Here is a 14,401-nt window from a genome sequence, read left to right on the forward strand (position 1 = left end):
GAGAAGCTATTCGCTGTTCATCGCTGTCGCATCGTGATTCACACATTATTCTGAGTCCGCCATTTTGTTAGCAAAAGCTAACCCACGTGGCAACGGCGTCATCCTCTCACCGATTGTGATTTCGATCCTGCTGTGATCCTATTGGATCCTATTACCAGCCTAGTGATGCCAGTGATGCCCAGCGACGAGAACCTGCCACCACCAGCAGCGGGTGCAGCACCTCCGCAGCACATTCAATTGCTAACACCGCCGTATATTCCGCCACCACAGAATGCTCCGACGATGCAGTCGTATCCGGAAGTATGTTCGCTCAAACTCCCTGGATTCTGGATGAACGCACCCGACAGTTGGTTCATCCAGGCGGAGGCGCAGTTCGACCTTACGCACATTCGGTCGGAAAACACCAAGTACGCCCATCTTCTTGCGTCCTTAACTCCCGACGCGTTGGATAAAGTTATAGATGTCATCCGCTCGCCACCGGAGGAAAATCGGTACACCAGTTTAAAACATGCACTGATGACCAGACTCTCGGCCAGCGAAGAACAACGCATAGGGAAGCTGCTGTACAACGCAGAAATAGGGGACTCTAGCCCATCAGAGTTCCATCGCCGAATGACGCAACTAGCAGGATCGTCGACCGATGTGTCGGAAAGGTTGGTAAAGCGTTTGTGGTTAGGTCGATTGCCGAAGGCAATCGAAATTGCTGTAATATCTTTAGGCGAGCGTCCAATGCGTGAAATAGTAGAAATAGCAGATAGGATTTGGGAAGCTTCAAAAGGAACCACGGTGAACGAGTGTGCTGGGTTTTCGGGAAATTCTTCGAGCCATGAAGTAGCATCTCTCCGTGATGAAATAATGGAGCTCAAGAATCAGATTCAGAAATTAGCTCTATCGCGCGATCGCGGACGTTCTCGTGGTCGATCGAGTTGTCGTGATCGTAATGTTTCTCGTGGTCGAAATCGATCAAAGACTCCTAACCTCAAATGTTGGTACCATACACGGTTCGGTAACGCAGCTACAAAGTGTGTTCCACCATGCAATTTTAAACCAAAAGTGCCAAAAAAACGAGTAGGGTTACCAGATATGGCAGGGTCTGAGTGTGGCTCCCTAGAAACTTGCCGTCTTTTTGTTTTCGACAACATGTCCAAGTTAACTTTTCTGATTGACAGTGGTGCAGAAGTATCTGTCATCCCTAACAACATTTTCGGAAAAATGACGAAATCCAGTGATAGCCTTATCGCCGCCAACGGATCATCCATTGCTGTTTACGGTGTTAAGCTGCTTCAGGTCTCATTAGGTCTTCGTCGCGTATATCCTCATACTTTCATTCTTGCAGCTGTTAACCACCCAATCATAGGCGCCGATTTTTTGAAAAAATACGGATTGCTAGTGGATATAAAAAACAAAAAGTTAATCGACTCATTAACAAACTTGGAAGTTACGGCACGCATTGCCACAGTCGAAACACCCAGTCCCAAACTATTTGTCATTAATAGTAGTTTCTCAAACCTTTTGGATAATTTTCCATCTTTGACAGAGTCTCCTAATTACAACAAACCTGTAAGGCACAACATAGTTCACCATATTCATACCAAAGGTCAGCTACCAGTTTCCAAGCCTAGAAGATTAGATCCAGTTCGACATAATGCAGCCCTTTCCGAATTTCAACATATGATGGAACTAGGGATTTGTCAACAATCTTCATCACCTGTGTCCTCACCGTTACACATGGTTGCAAAGAATGATACCGATTGGCGCCCTTGTGGCGATTATCGCAGATTGAACGCTGCAACAATTCCTGACCGATATCCTATTCCCCACGTTCAAAATTTTTCGATGCACTTAGAAAACTGTAACATTTTTTCTAAGTTGGATATTGTCCGAGCTTATCACATTATACCAGTAGCTCCAGGAGACGTGCACAAAACGGCAATAACAACACCGTTTGGGTTATACGAGTTTTTAAGAATGCCTTTTGGGCTTAGAAATGCTGGTGCCACTTTCCAAAGATTTATGGATTCAATTTTCCAGGATTTAACATTTGTCTACGTCTACATAGACGATATCCTCATAGGAAGCAGTTCTCCCGAACAGCATAGAGAACATCTCTCCCAAGTGTTAAGGCGCTTAGATGAATTTGACATCAAACTAAAACCATCGAAATGTGTTTTAGGAGTGCCTGAGATAGAATTCTTGGGACACATCATTTCTAAAGATGGCATAGCTCCAGCCCCGGAAAGAGTTGAAGTTATCAGCAATTTTCCACAGCCCACAAGCCTAAAACAACTTCAGCGATTCGTAGGAATGGTAAACTTCTACCACCGTTTCATCCCACGCATTGCCGAAATTACAAAACCATTATATCAGCTAATGGCCAACTGTTCAAAAAATCAAACAGAACAGTGGTTTTGGTCACCCGAATGTGACGCTGCTTTTGAAAAGCTTAAGTCAGAGATAGCTGAAACCGTGTTGCTGCATCATCCGAGAAGCAACACTCTGTACAATATTACTACTGACGCTTCGAACGTTGCAGTAGGAGCAGTATTGCAACAATGGCACAATAATGCATGGGAACCATTAGCATTCTTTTCAAAGCAACTTTCAGAAGCCGAACGTAAATATTCCACATTCGACAAGGAGCTCTTAGCAATTTTCTTATCTATAAAACACTTCCGGTACTTCGTCGAAGGGAGAGAATTCTCTGTCCTAACAGACCATAAGCCCCTTACAACTGCTTTTACCACAAAATCTGAAAAGTCTCCACGCCAATCCAGACACATGGATTATATAGCTCAATTCACTACTGACATTAGGTACCTGAAGGGACAAAGCAACATCGTCGCGGACACGATGTCAAGAATTGGAGACACCAACAGTGTGGAAGCATTCGATTATGACACTCTGGCCACATCCCAAGGAACGGATAAGGAACTAAAATACCTAATTCAAAACCAACCATCTAACTCAAAGTATAGATTAGAAAAAGTTTTCATTAATAATCGAGAATTATATTTTGAAGGTTCAACTGGTACTAATCGCCTATACATACCAGAAGAATTAAGGTTCAATCTTTTCTGTAAATTACATGGTTTTTCCCATCCTGGAAATAGAGCTTCGAGGAAGTTAATTTCTTCTAAATATTTTTGGCCCGCAATGAACAAAAACATTAACTCATGGTGTAAAGCCTGTGAAAGGTGCCAAATCGCGAAAGTAACCAGACACACCCGTTCTCCGTTCCAAGAAATCGATATACCGAAAGGAAGATTTGATCATGTACACTTAGACATAGTAGGACCTCTTCCTCCATCAGATAACTTCACTTACCTGTTAACAATAATAGATCGGTATACCAGATGGCCAGAAGCAATTCCTCTAACAGATATAACTGCCGAAACAGTCGCAAAAACATTTGTAACACAATATATAGCTAGATTCGGATGCCCTCTTATCATTACTACAGATAGAGGAACACAGTTTCAATCTAAACTATTTACAGAACTAGCAAAGCTATTAGGCAGCAATCATTGTAAAACAACAGCATACCATCCTCAAGCGAATGGCATGGTGGAGAGGTTTCACCGCCATTTAAAAAGTGCGCTTATGGCAAACGATATGTCTGATAAATGGACCGAAAAACTACCGTTAGTGATGCTAGGCATACGATCATGCGTTAAAGAAGACTCAGGATTTTCTCCAGCAGAGTTAGTCTACGGTCAAAGTCTTAGGTTGCCAGCTGATTTTTTCGCTCCACCAGGAAAAGAACCAACAGACATAAGCGATTTTGTGAGCCGTCTTAGAAACGCTTTTAAATCCATATCCCCTTCTGTACCAAGACAATCCACTGCAAACAGTTACGTGCATAATGATTTAAGCTCATGCAAGCAAGTTTATGTTAGAATTGATAGGGTAAAAACCGGACTACAACCTCCTTATGAAGGACCTTATACAGTCCTCAAAAGGCTTAGAAAATATTTCATATTGGATATGAAAGGAAAGAATACGTCGGTAAGCATTGATCGACTAAAGCCAGCTTACAAAATGGAGTTGATAACATCAAATCCTTCGAAAAAGGTAACATTCAATCTCCGATCCCCCAGGGGGGAGTAGATGTAGCGGTTAAACTCCAGCAACCAAACATAGTATATAAACGCAAACGTAACATAACTGTCAGACAAGCTAAAATTTGACAGTTCAGTGACAGGTGGAAATAAAACCAGAGTGGACGCACAGCGACATCAACGACAGGCAAAATCACGTGTTCTTTTATTTAATGCGCAAGAAATCATAGAGCATCGCATTAAGGTTGTTGCGTTGAGCCGGGGGAGGTTACACGTAGAAGAACAGTGATGAGCACTGGTGTAAAATGAAGTTTTACACCGATAACCGGTACATACAACGCAAGGGGAGAAATTGACCAACAACAAAAAGCCTACCCATTGCTACCTTGAGCACACGTCGTAGGTGCCCATTACTGCCTGTTCAATGTTGGCAAGAAAACTGATCGTTGATTAGATCCATGTTTAAGCGTTGTTAGATCGTAAAGCAATACGACGTACCATACCACGGTTCAAAAACGTATATGAGAAAATGGAAAGGGTGAAAAATTGGATGTGTGCGTACTGCAACAAATTAACCGACATGGGGGGCATCTGTCTGGCTGAGTCTGCCGGGAAAAAGGCATTTTTCTCATAGTAACGAAGTGGACAATGACGTCGAGTGCGTTATAGATGAACCAGGTTTTATAACTTTACCACACACTAGGTTATTAGGAAAGTTTTATGTTTGTATGTTTGCATCGACTTGCTTTAATTATTGTATTATTTTCATGATGATTGTGACTGTTCGTTCGTTTGACAGGGCATATTCAGGCAATCATTTTACTACCCAAGATGCATATTTCGCGCCTGAAGTTAATTTGTGCACACCATTCAATCCATGAGCAAAATTCCTATGGAATTTACAAACATGGATTTCCTAAAGAGTATATTAGCCAACAATTTGTACTCCTCACGACAAAGAAGGATGGCAAACACACGTAACCGAACGTAAAAAATGTTCGGTGCTCTGGACAGCATGTCAAGATGTTACGAATTTATTGAACAACTCTCATACATTCGTAAACAAAGCTTTCCAACAGGCACGCATGATGTTTGGAAGCCTTAAGCGGCTTGAGTTAATACTCGTTTCTGGATCGAGTGTCAATTTGTAAAATGCTCCAGAAACGAAACGAAATTAATCCATTTTATAAGTGGTTGATAGCGAGTGCGTTGTTAAGCGTTTGGGGAAACTGGAAGTACCATATTTCTTCATGTATAAAATATTTTTTCTTTATCGGCACAACCCCTACTGGATAGTCACAGGATCTGCGTACGGAGGAGGATTGGTCCAAATGGGATTTTGGACAGCTCCTGTCGTGTGAAGCCCGGTGCCGCTACAAATACACCACCTTGCCGCATCAGTGTTGAGTCGGCTCTTTTTAATTCCTTGTTTGATTTTCACTTCCCATACATTTACAATATTCACATTTACATTTACAATATACCACCCCAATCGTGTAGGTTGTATCGAATAGCAACCGATGGCTGCTACCTCCTTACCGATGTTACTACCGGATGTAACCGATTTTCATTTAACCACTGAACGTGGTAAAACAACAGTGGAGAGTAGTAACGGCGCAAAGTGTGATTTACGCAGTCGCCAGCAAAAAACTGTATGGTGAATGATCGCGTGACCAATGCTCATGCTTGACTACGGTACCCGGTCTACCGTGTTCACCGTCACCAGTCCCCTTAGAAATGAAATGGTAGCGATTGCATGGACTGTTCAAATTGACACACAATGTACTGAAATAGTAGTCACCTTGTTGTTTTTTTAAAATGAAATTTGTTACGTTTAATAATATTTTGCAAATTCAATTAGACTGATTGGATTCCGGGTCTTTGCGATCAATAAATATAGGCTGTAGTTTTTGTTTGAGGGATGGTTTCAAATTGGAATTAAATAAAAGGCATGGTGACTCTTGAGCAAAACAATCTTTACGAGGTTTATTTTTGGAGGAATCAGAGTTTGAGACAATTTTAAAGAAATACCAAAAGTAAAGAAACTGCAAGTGCGACTTCACAATCAGACTATTCTCGACAACTTGAAGGAGCAAGACTTTGAGTCAGATTTGGTTCTGACGAAACGGTGAAGTGGGAAATGTTGCATGAATTATGCAAAACCTTGAAACCCTCTTAAGGCCACTTTGCTAACACGCTTGACTTTCCCTCCGCTTCTATTTCGTAACAAAACCCCATAATATATTCCGTTGCAAGGGTAAGGATTAGCAAAAATCCTCGCAAAAGGAAAAACAGCTTGAATGTTTTTGAACTAACCGTTGGCAACCAGTTTGGTACAGCTTCAAACTCGGGAACGAATTGGCGCGCAGTAGTGTACGTGCAATGTTTTCCTTCCGCTGTGAGATAGTGTGGGTTTGCTCGCATCGCAAAGCGTGTTGGTGTTCGTCCACAGGGTACGCGCTCACTCACACACACTCGCATTCTCTCGTTTAATCCAACGGCACACAATAATGGCGGGCAAACGGTCAACCGGAGTGTGCTGTGCTGTGTGCTGCTGTTGTTGTACTTATATGCAGATTACGTGCCGGCTGTTCGGTTTACACCACACTGCCTGAAAATAACTATCATCCCAAGCGGTGGAAGAAAACAGATTCCACACGGATCAGATCACTGGAGAAGTTCACTCTCAACTTAGCAAATACTTTCCTTTTTCTTCGGCCATAACTTGATCGCGGCAAGCAGTACATGAGAGGGTCCCTTATGGGTTCTTCGGCAGAATGATGTTCTTGGGCTGAGATCTGTTGTAGAAGCGAAAGCAAAAAAAGGCCTCAACACCCAGTTCTCCTTCAGCAAATGGGCACCATTTTCAATTCCTGGTGGTCGTGTCAGGCGGAAGGAAGTACGAAGAAACGTGGTTCACGGGAGGAGAGGAATGCAAAAGGAGGAGGGTGTGTGTGTGTTATATGCTGGCCATAAAAAAAGCTCAACATTGCTGCTTCCTTGGCATCTCTCCTCCCGTTGGGTTGCTTCTTTTTCTACCACTTTACCAAATAACTGCCCCCTGACAGTGCGCGCGGGGTAAGGGACCTAAACCAAACCCAAACCCCATGCTGCCGCTATCGAGAGACCAACACGACCAACGATAATAGCAGCAGCAACACCAACAGCAGCACCAGCAGCCAGCAAAACAGAGCAAAGCGAAGAAAAAGAAAAAAAAGGAACACGTTGGCGACGAAGCGATGGTGATGACGATCTTCCAACCGTTCCAAGAACCCCGCTCGTAACGTTCGTCCTTGCTCGTAAACCTCTCTCTTTGTGTGCCTTCTTTTTTGTTGCTTTTTGCCCTCCCTCTCTCCTCCGCCGGTTTCCAACGGTTCCTTCTACTGGCTGGCACAGCATGGCATCCGACATTCTCTCTCTTTCTCTCGGTCTCGCTCGTTCTCTAACCTCACCCGTGCGCTTTGCGCTGTAGCTGTGTAGCTTGTTCGACTAGTGTATGTCAGCAGGAAGAGGCGCGAATGTGAGGGGAAGCAGCGGCAGCAGCAGCAGACACAAACAGCACCAGAGCACAGGAAGAAGAAGGAGGAGAAGAAGAAAAAGCAGGAGCACTCCCGCCGCTCGATCTACACGCCATAATACGTTCGGCTGAATGCTGCCCGCTGATTGGTTGCGACGGCACCGAACCAACAACACCCGACTCCACGTGGAGTCAAGTCGGGTCGGTTTTTCGGTCGGTCGCTGTGGTACGCGCTATAGCTCTCGGTTGAACTGAAAAATGTTTACCTCACGGTTCTCGCTAACCGTACCCTCCTGCTCCTGCTTCTTCCTACCATTCCAACCTTCCTCGACAATAACCAAAACCGAACAAGGGGAAGCCACAGGAAACCCAAACCCGAACCGATTCCACTGACACGGCCATCGTTGTCGACTGTCGGAGTTTGAGCACCACCCGTCACCCGGCCACCTCCCGCCACCTGCCTACCTTTTCTCTTCACTCCCCTCCTAGCCTCACCCCCTTCCTTCGCTTTCCACCCGGTACACAATCATTTCACACAACGGCCCTTTGCTAAGAGACTTTGCTACGCTCCTCTTCTTTCTCTTCCTCGGGCCGCCTATTCCGTGCGCTTCTTTCCACATGTAGCATAAAAACCGTTTCTACGCTTCGTGTGTTCTCCTGCTTCTTTCTGGTGCTGCTGCTGCTGCTGCTTCAAGCAATCGACAAACGACATCCCATTTGGGGGTAGTCGACGTTCTCGAACTCGAAATCGGTTTGTCGAGTTTTTTTTCTCTCGCTCTCTGTCTTCACTCTACCGTCATTTTGTTACGTTTCGCTGAATGCATTGCTTCGATCTCGAAATACGGGAAACAGGTATTGAAATCGTCCGGGGCTGTGTGTGAACAAGCCAACAGTGCGCGGGTATTATGGGAATTTTGAAGCGCAACGAAGCCAAAACTAAACCGACGGCAGAGAGGAACTCGTGCCTAACCTTCCCGCGGCCCTGCTGCGACTTCCAATTTTTTCGTTCCTTTTTTTGAGAAATAACTGATTCGTTTTCACTATGCTCTCCCCCGTGCCCCGCCACTCCGGGGAAAATTTTGCTTCCTTCGCAACTACATTTCGTTGCCTCGCACACCCACGCGCCGTCATCGTGATGTTGTTGCCATCGATTCTGTTCGTCTTTTCCCTTCTGGTCTGGTCTGGATGATTGGCGTTGGTGTGCCGTCCCATCATTTTCCGTCTGCCCGTTTTGCTGCCACTACGCTATGTGCATTGGCGCACAGTTTTCCACCCGCTCCTTGCAGTGCGCTCCTCTGCCACATTACCGCGCACCAACCACATGCGCATCCAAAAACACTTCCAATCGACGATTTCTTTCACGCGATCCTTCGTTCAAGGCATCGCTATTCGCCCCCATACACACACACGCACGCAAACGTGTCAGGCGGCGACTATAGAGCGTGGTTGAGAAGAGGTCGTCGGCGACGTCGCTCGCCGTACCGCACAAGGCACACACAGTTCTGGCTTCCTTCTAGCTAGTTCCATAAGCTCCGCAAAAAGACTTCCTACATCCTACTCTTCCCTCTCGCTCTCTCTCTCTCTCTCTCTCTCTCTCTCTCTCTCTCTCTCTCTCTCTCTCTCTCTCTCTCTCTCTCTCTGTCTATCGAGTTTCGCGTCTCTTGCACAAACAGTTTTGCACACAATATTCTTTTTTTGTTTTGTTTTACTCCTCTGCATCTCATTTTTATGCCACTGCCACTGACTGGCCACGGGTTCATTTCATAAAAACCGAAAGAAATTAAACCCGAGACGAAAAAACATGATTCACATAAATATACAATCCACACTGTGGTTGGTGCCGTGGTACACAAACAGCGGCAGCTCCTAGAATCTCGCGTCTCCTACCCTGCTGCCACGCTGAACCCCGTTTCAGAATTCCGACGAACCGATTAATGTTTCGCAAAACGAAATGGTAGCGAAAAGACAAGGCGTGCAAAAAATAACATTACCACCAACAGTGGCTTCAACCTTTCCCAACCACCCCACACAGGTGTGTGTATGTGCCAGAGTGTGTACGTTGGCACATTTTCTTTGTTTGAAACGCGCAACGCTTTTTCTAATTGTGATCCTCTGCCAACAACATTGCGCCCGTAACTACACGCGTTCCACCGGTCATGTGAAATGAGATGTAAGGAAAACGGAAAGATTGATTGGTGTGAAACATCCATAAAGTTGTAAGCTAATAGATTGGTTCAAAGATCTGGTGGAACATAGCTACGTCGGGTTTAGTAGCTAGTGGCATATAATGGAAAGTGTTGAAATCTAAATAGGAGCACAACGTCGTAACAAGCGCGTGTAAAATGTACTCTAATGCAATTGTTAGCTGTTATTAATACATATATCATATGTTAATATTGCTTCCCACTTTTGGCACGGTGCAGCCTAAATATTCGAACATAAGGGTAGGTGACTGTGGCTCATTTGTGGCGATATTCTTTCTGTCATAGCAACACATCGAATTGTGACATGCAATTTATCGACATGGCCATTCTAGTGTTTGAATACAAAATTACTCGTACTAATTCTGTATAATAATGGGACCTTAGAAGTAAAGTTTTACCAAGTATGGTTATACGGTGAAAATGCTCTTATTTGCTAAAATATTAGTATATTTTAATGTAGAATTATAGTTAATTAATAATAATAATAACAGCACATTATGTACGGAAATAAGACAGATTATTTGAAACAAAAAAAGAGCTGTGTTTTAACAAAAAACAAAAAAAGAGCTGAGCTAAAAAGTTTTAGTAGACCTGACAGGAATGGGATAAGGCATCCTTTCCAGTGATGGGAACTTTTGCATGCTGAAATCGGTTATTTTTCAAAGCCTTTCGTAGCTGATTATGTTCAACCGATACGCTGAAATGTGGGAGAAGCGTTCTTGGAAATACTAGGAAATGCAAACGTGAATATCAAAGAAAACGTTGCTAAAGAAACGTTTGCTATTTTTACTGGAACACTTCGTAATTGGAACACCCACGGTTACGAATAGTAGTGAACTTAAAAGGTGAGGAACACGATATCTTATTAAATTGACAATCATGACATTTTATTTATGTAGTTCTTTGCTTCCTTGGACTTACCGTTTTTAACAAAATCTTAAAGTCTGCACCAGGGAACCATCCTTTATGGTGCTCTTTTACTTCAGCTTTAATTTTGCTTTCTATGCATGACAAATTTCCAGATCCCGAATACTTTTGTGAATCTTTTGTTTTCCGTACCCCTCACCCGTTTTGCTCAATACACATCACACACACACATCATATAACGAATGCTTCCCGGAAGACACGGCCCGCTTGGACCGTTTTGATGAGAGGTTTATCCACCGCAGGCGCAACTAACGCGCTCTTGATTTCATCGTCTGCTGTGACGCCTCTCCTCCGTGACCGTCCTGCCGATCCGATGGTCTAACATGTTCACGTGTTTTGTCGTTTAATCGGGGCTTCGGTTTCCCTTCCTTCTTGCTGAATTTGTTCGCCCGTTCGTTTGCTGGCGTGAAGTACGTAGAAAGTGCCTTAACGATTCCACGATTCTTCCCCTGCGTCGTTTTAATGGTTCTAATAATAAATTATGGTTTTCCCTGCGTTGCGTTTCTTCTCTGCAGTCCACGATGGCGTATAGAGAATGCCAAGGGTGGCATTTTTCCCATCTTCCCGGTGGACGAATTCTGTCGGAATGAATCCGTATAATATTAGATGGGTATTTAAGTGTTATCTTGAAATAATTTACACTTATTCTTTGCCAAGATTGGGTAGCAGCAAGAAGCAACAAGAAAAACAAAACAGAAGGATTAGGGCTCCGAAAGCCTAGCTGGGTAACGCAGTGCGGTTTATGTTTCACGCGCGAATCTTTATTTGGTTGAATAGAATGCTGCTGAACTGCTGCTGTTTGTTATGTGCAGGAATGAGTTTATGCTATTTCTTTATTGTCGTGTGATTTTTTTCATGTATGGGAAAGTGATACAACAAAAAAACGCTGATTCGAAGCTGAAAAAAGTGTGATAAAAAATGAGTAAAATAAAACTGATTAGTTATGGATAGGTGAGAGACGATTGCCGTAGTCGTGGATCGATGCATATGGTATTTTTAAGTCACACAAAAAAAGAACTCATACAAGTATAAAGAAAGCAGTGAGAGAAGTTTGGTTACATGCCGGTTATGACAATAACAACTGCTAAGAAGCACAGGATGTATGAAAAGTAGTATTACGTGTTTTAAAATAATTTACATGTTTTGAATTAATTTTCTGTTCGAAAGGTTTAAAAATATCTTACAATTGTAATTTAGTTCCGTTCATATGGAATGGAATGGAATTTGAAGTTATTCAAGAATAGCGGTCCGGCCGCATTGTTTAAGAAATGAAAGTTTTCGAGATAAGGCATCAATTGTTTTTAATACTTATGTCAGATATTCAACCATTAAACAAATTAATTATTATTCATCTACTTGACGACAGTCTGGTGCGAGAGATGATAATGTCACTCTAATAATTGCACTATTTTGCATGCAAAATAACACTAATATACAAACGGGTTAACTGCTGCGAACACACAACTTATGTGGTTTACTTTCGTATGGCCCAGAACGCTAACTTCACATGGTGGGTGTGTGAAACTCATATTTATGGCCCCTAATTTACCACGTGTAGTTGGCCATAATGGCAACTAAACGACATGGAGCTACATTAATCGTACATTGTACGTACGTAGGGTAAGGCGTCCGGGTGGTGGAAAACCGCGGTGCGACAAACCCGACTCTGCTCCGCAAGGCTCTTACCATGAAAAGCGAGTAATTGATTAATTATGTAATGTTCAACCATAAAGCACTGCATTGAAGGTGAGAGACAGCATAGTTGCACCTTTCTGGTGCTGGTTCCCGGTTCCCGGCGGATTTCTACACCAGAAGGAGCAGTTCCACAGTGTGGTCAGTTGGCGGGTAATTGAAAATTAATTAACGCAACTGTGATAGTGAAGATGGCTTTCGCTGTCTTATGAGTGACAGCTTTCGTGTTAATCAGTACGCTGTTTGACTGTTAGTTTTTCACTGTTTTCACTTGTGAATTGCTTTTACGTTATGGGTTTCCTACAAGCGGTTTGAATATGACTGTGTATAGTATTACAATTCCAATAAAACCAATTTAAATGATACTGAGAAGGTCATTCAGGCGACATTTGAGATTGATAACATATAGTTAAAACAACAAACTGAACTACATTATTTGTAACCGACAAATTTCGAGAAGAATAGTAAATAACACAACCATCACCGGACCCAAAAGCCGGTGGAAAAGAAGTCGATGATAATGATGATGATGAGTCGTAAAAAGGCAAAAACCTCAGGCTGTTTCGGATGATCGCTAACCTGGTGGCGCCACGTAGTGAAAAAACGGGCGGTACAAAACGTCAACTGATTGGTAGGTTTGGTGGGCAACCAAAATTGAGCCTCAGTTAGTCCTGGCACGGTAGACATGGATCGGTATAAGTAGTTTGCAAATTGTCGAAAGTGGCCTGTGTTGTAACCGACTAAACCAGTGGTCGGCAAAGTACGACTCGCGAAGGTATTCAACAGAACGCTTGCTAAAAAGAGCACGAATCGAAGGAAACAGAATAATTTAGCAATGAGTGGTTCCTCTTTTACGATTTAATGCTTGAAACACGGTTTAGAGACACTTTTTACTAATGTTTAAATATTGTCAACTTACAGGAAATGCATTTCTGTTTTTCTGTAACACAGCAGTTATAGAAATGATAAAATTGATCCGTTGGATGTTGGATGATTGTCCGCATTTGTAGTTGTATATACATGGACATCTTATAAAATCATTTAAAGCCTAATCTTGCCTTCTTCAACCTACAGTAACTTAGTTTCCATGTGGATAACGCATCCGTTTTCGTTCATATATTGGCTCTTTGAAACTTATTCCTCGCGCATTTTTATGATATTTGGCTTCTTGGCTTCAAGAAGTTTACCGACCACTGGGCTATACCAATTCCTGTTCAGTGCGCTACAACATCAATAGTAGTTACTGTGAGCCAAAGACAAGCCTCGAGCAAACGAAATTCGGGAGGGATTTTGCATGATCTTAATAATCGGTTAGGAGTTTTAGTACGTGACAAGCTTTTATTTTTCGTTTACTGCCCTTTTTTATGAAAGCTGTAGATTGAAAAAATGAAGTCATATAAGCCTAAAGTTCGTGAAAAAACAAAATACTCTCGATATGTGAAACAGAACAATCGTCAGCAGTTAACGAACGTAAATTAACACCACGCGTTTGGATGCATGTGAGCAAGTCAATTTCGTATACATCCTTGCAGGCAGAGAGTCATAAAATTAACGTCCTTGAACCAGGGCCAAAGCAATCAGTACATTAAATTTTCCCAAATCCGAGCTGAACCCTCCGATGCACAGTTGTACGATGTGTTGTGTTCTTGCACCAACCCTTCGAACAGCTTGAGTGTATATTCAGCTGGGAGGGAATTTAGTAGGGCCGTAGGGAATTATTAAAAATCCCTCCATCTAAATTTGCATCACACGGTTGGAGAAATTCTGGGAGTCACTCAATGGTGTGGCAGTGTGCCGTTTAACCACAACAGTTTAACAAACAGATTAAGTGTATTGCCTTATTTGTGCATGTTCGTATGGTTATGAAAAGATATATGCACATTTATATCCATTCCATTGCCAAATCGTTTGCTTGAGTTGACCTAACACTCCTACAACAATTGCTGGAAACGAAAGAAAACCGCGTCTAGCCGTTAGTGAAATCGATTACTTGATAAGTACGA

The sequence above is a fragment of the Anopheles moucheti genome, chromosome 2 (assembly GCF_943734755.1).
Source record: "Anopheles moucheti chromosome 2, idAnoMoucSN_F20_07, whole genome shotgun sequence".
Classification (NCBI taxonomy): Eukaryota; Metazoa; Arthropoda; class Insecta; order Diptera; family Culicidae; genus Anopheles; species Anopheles moucheti.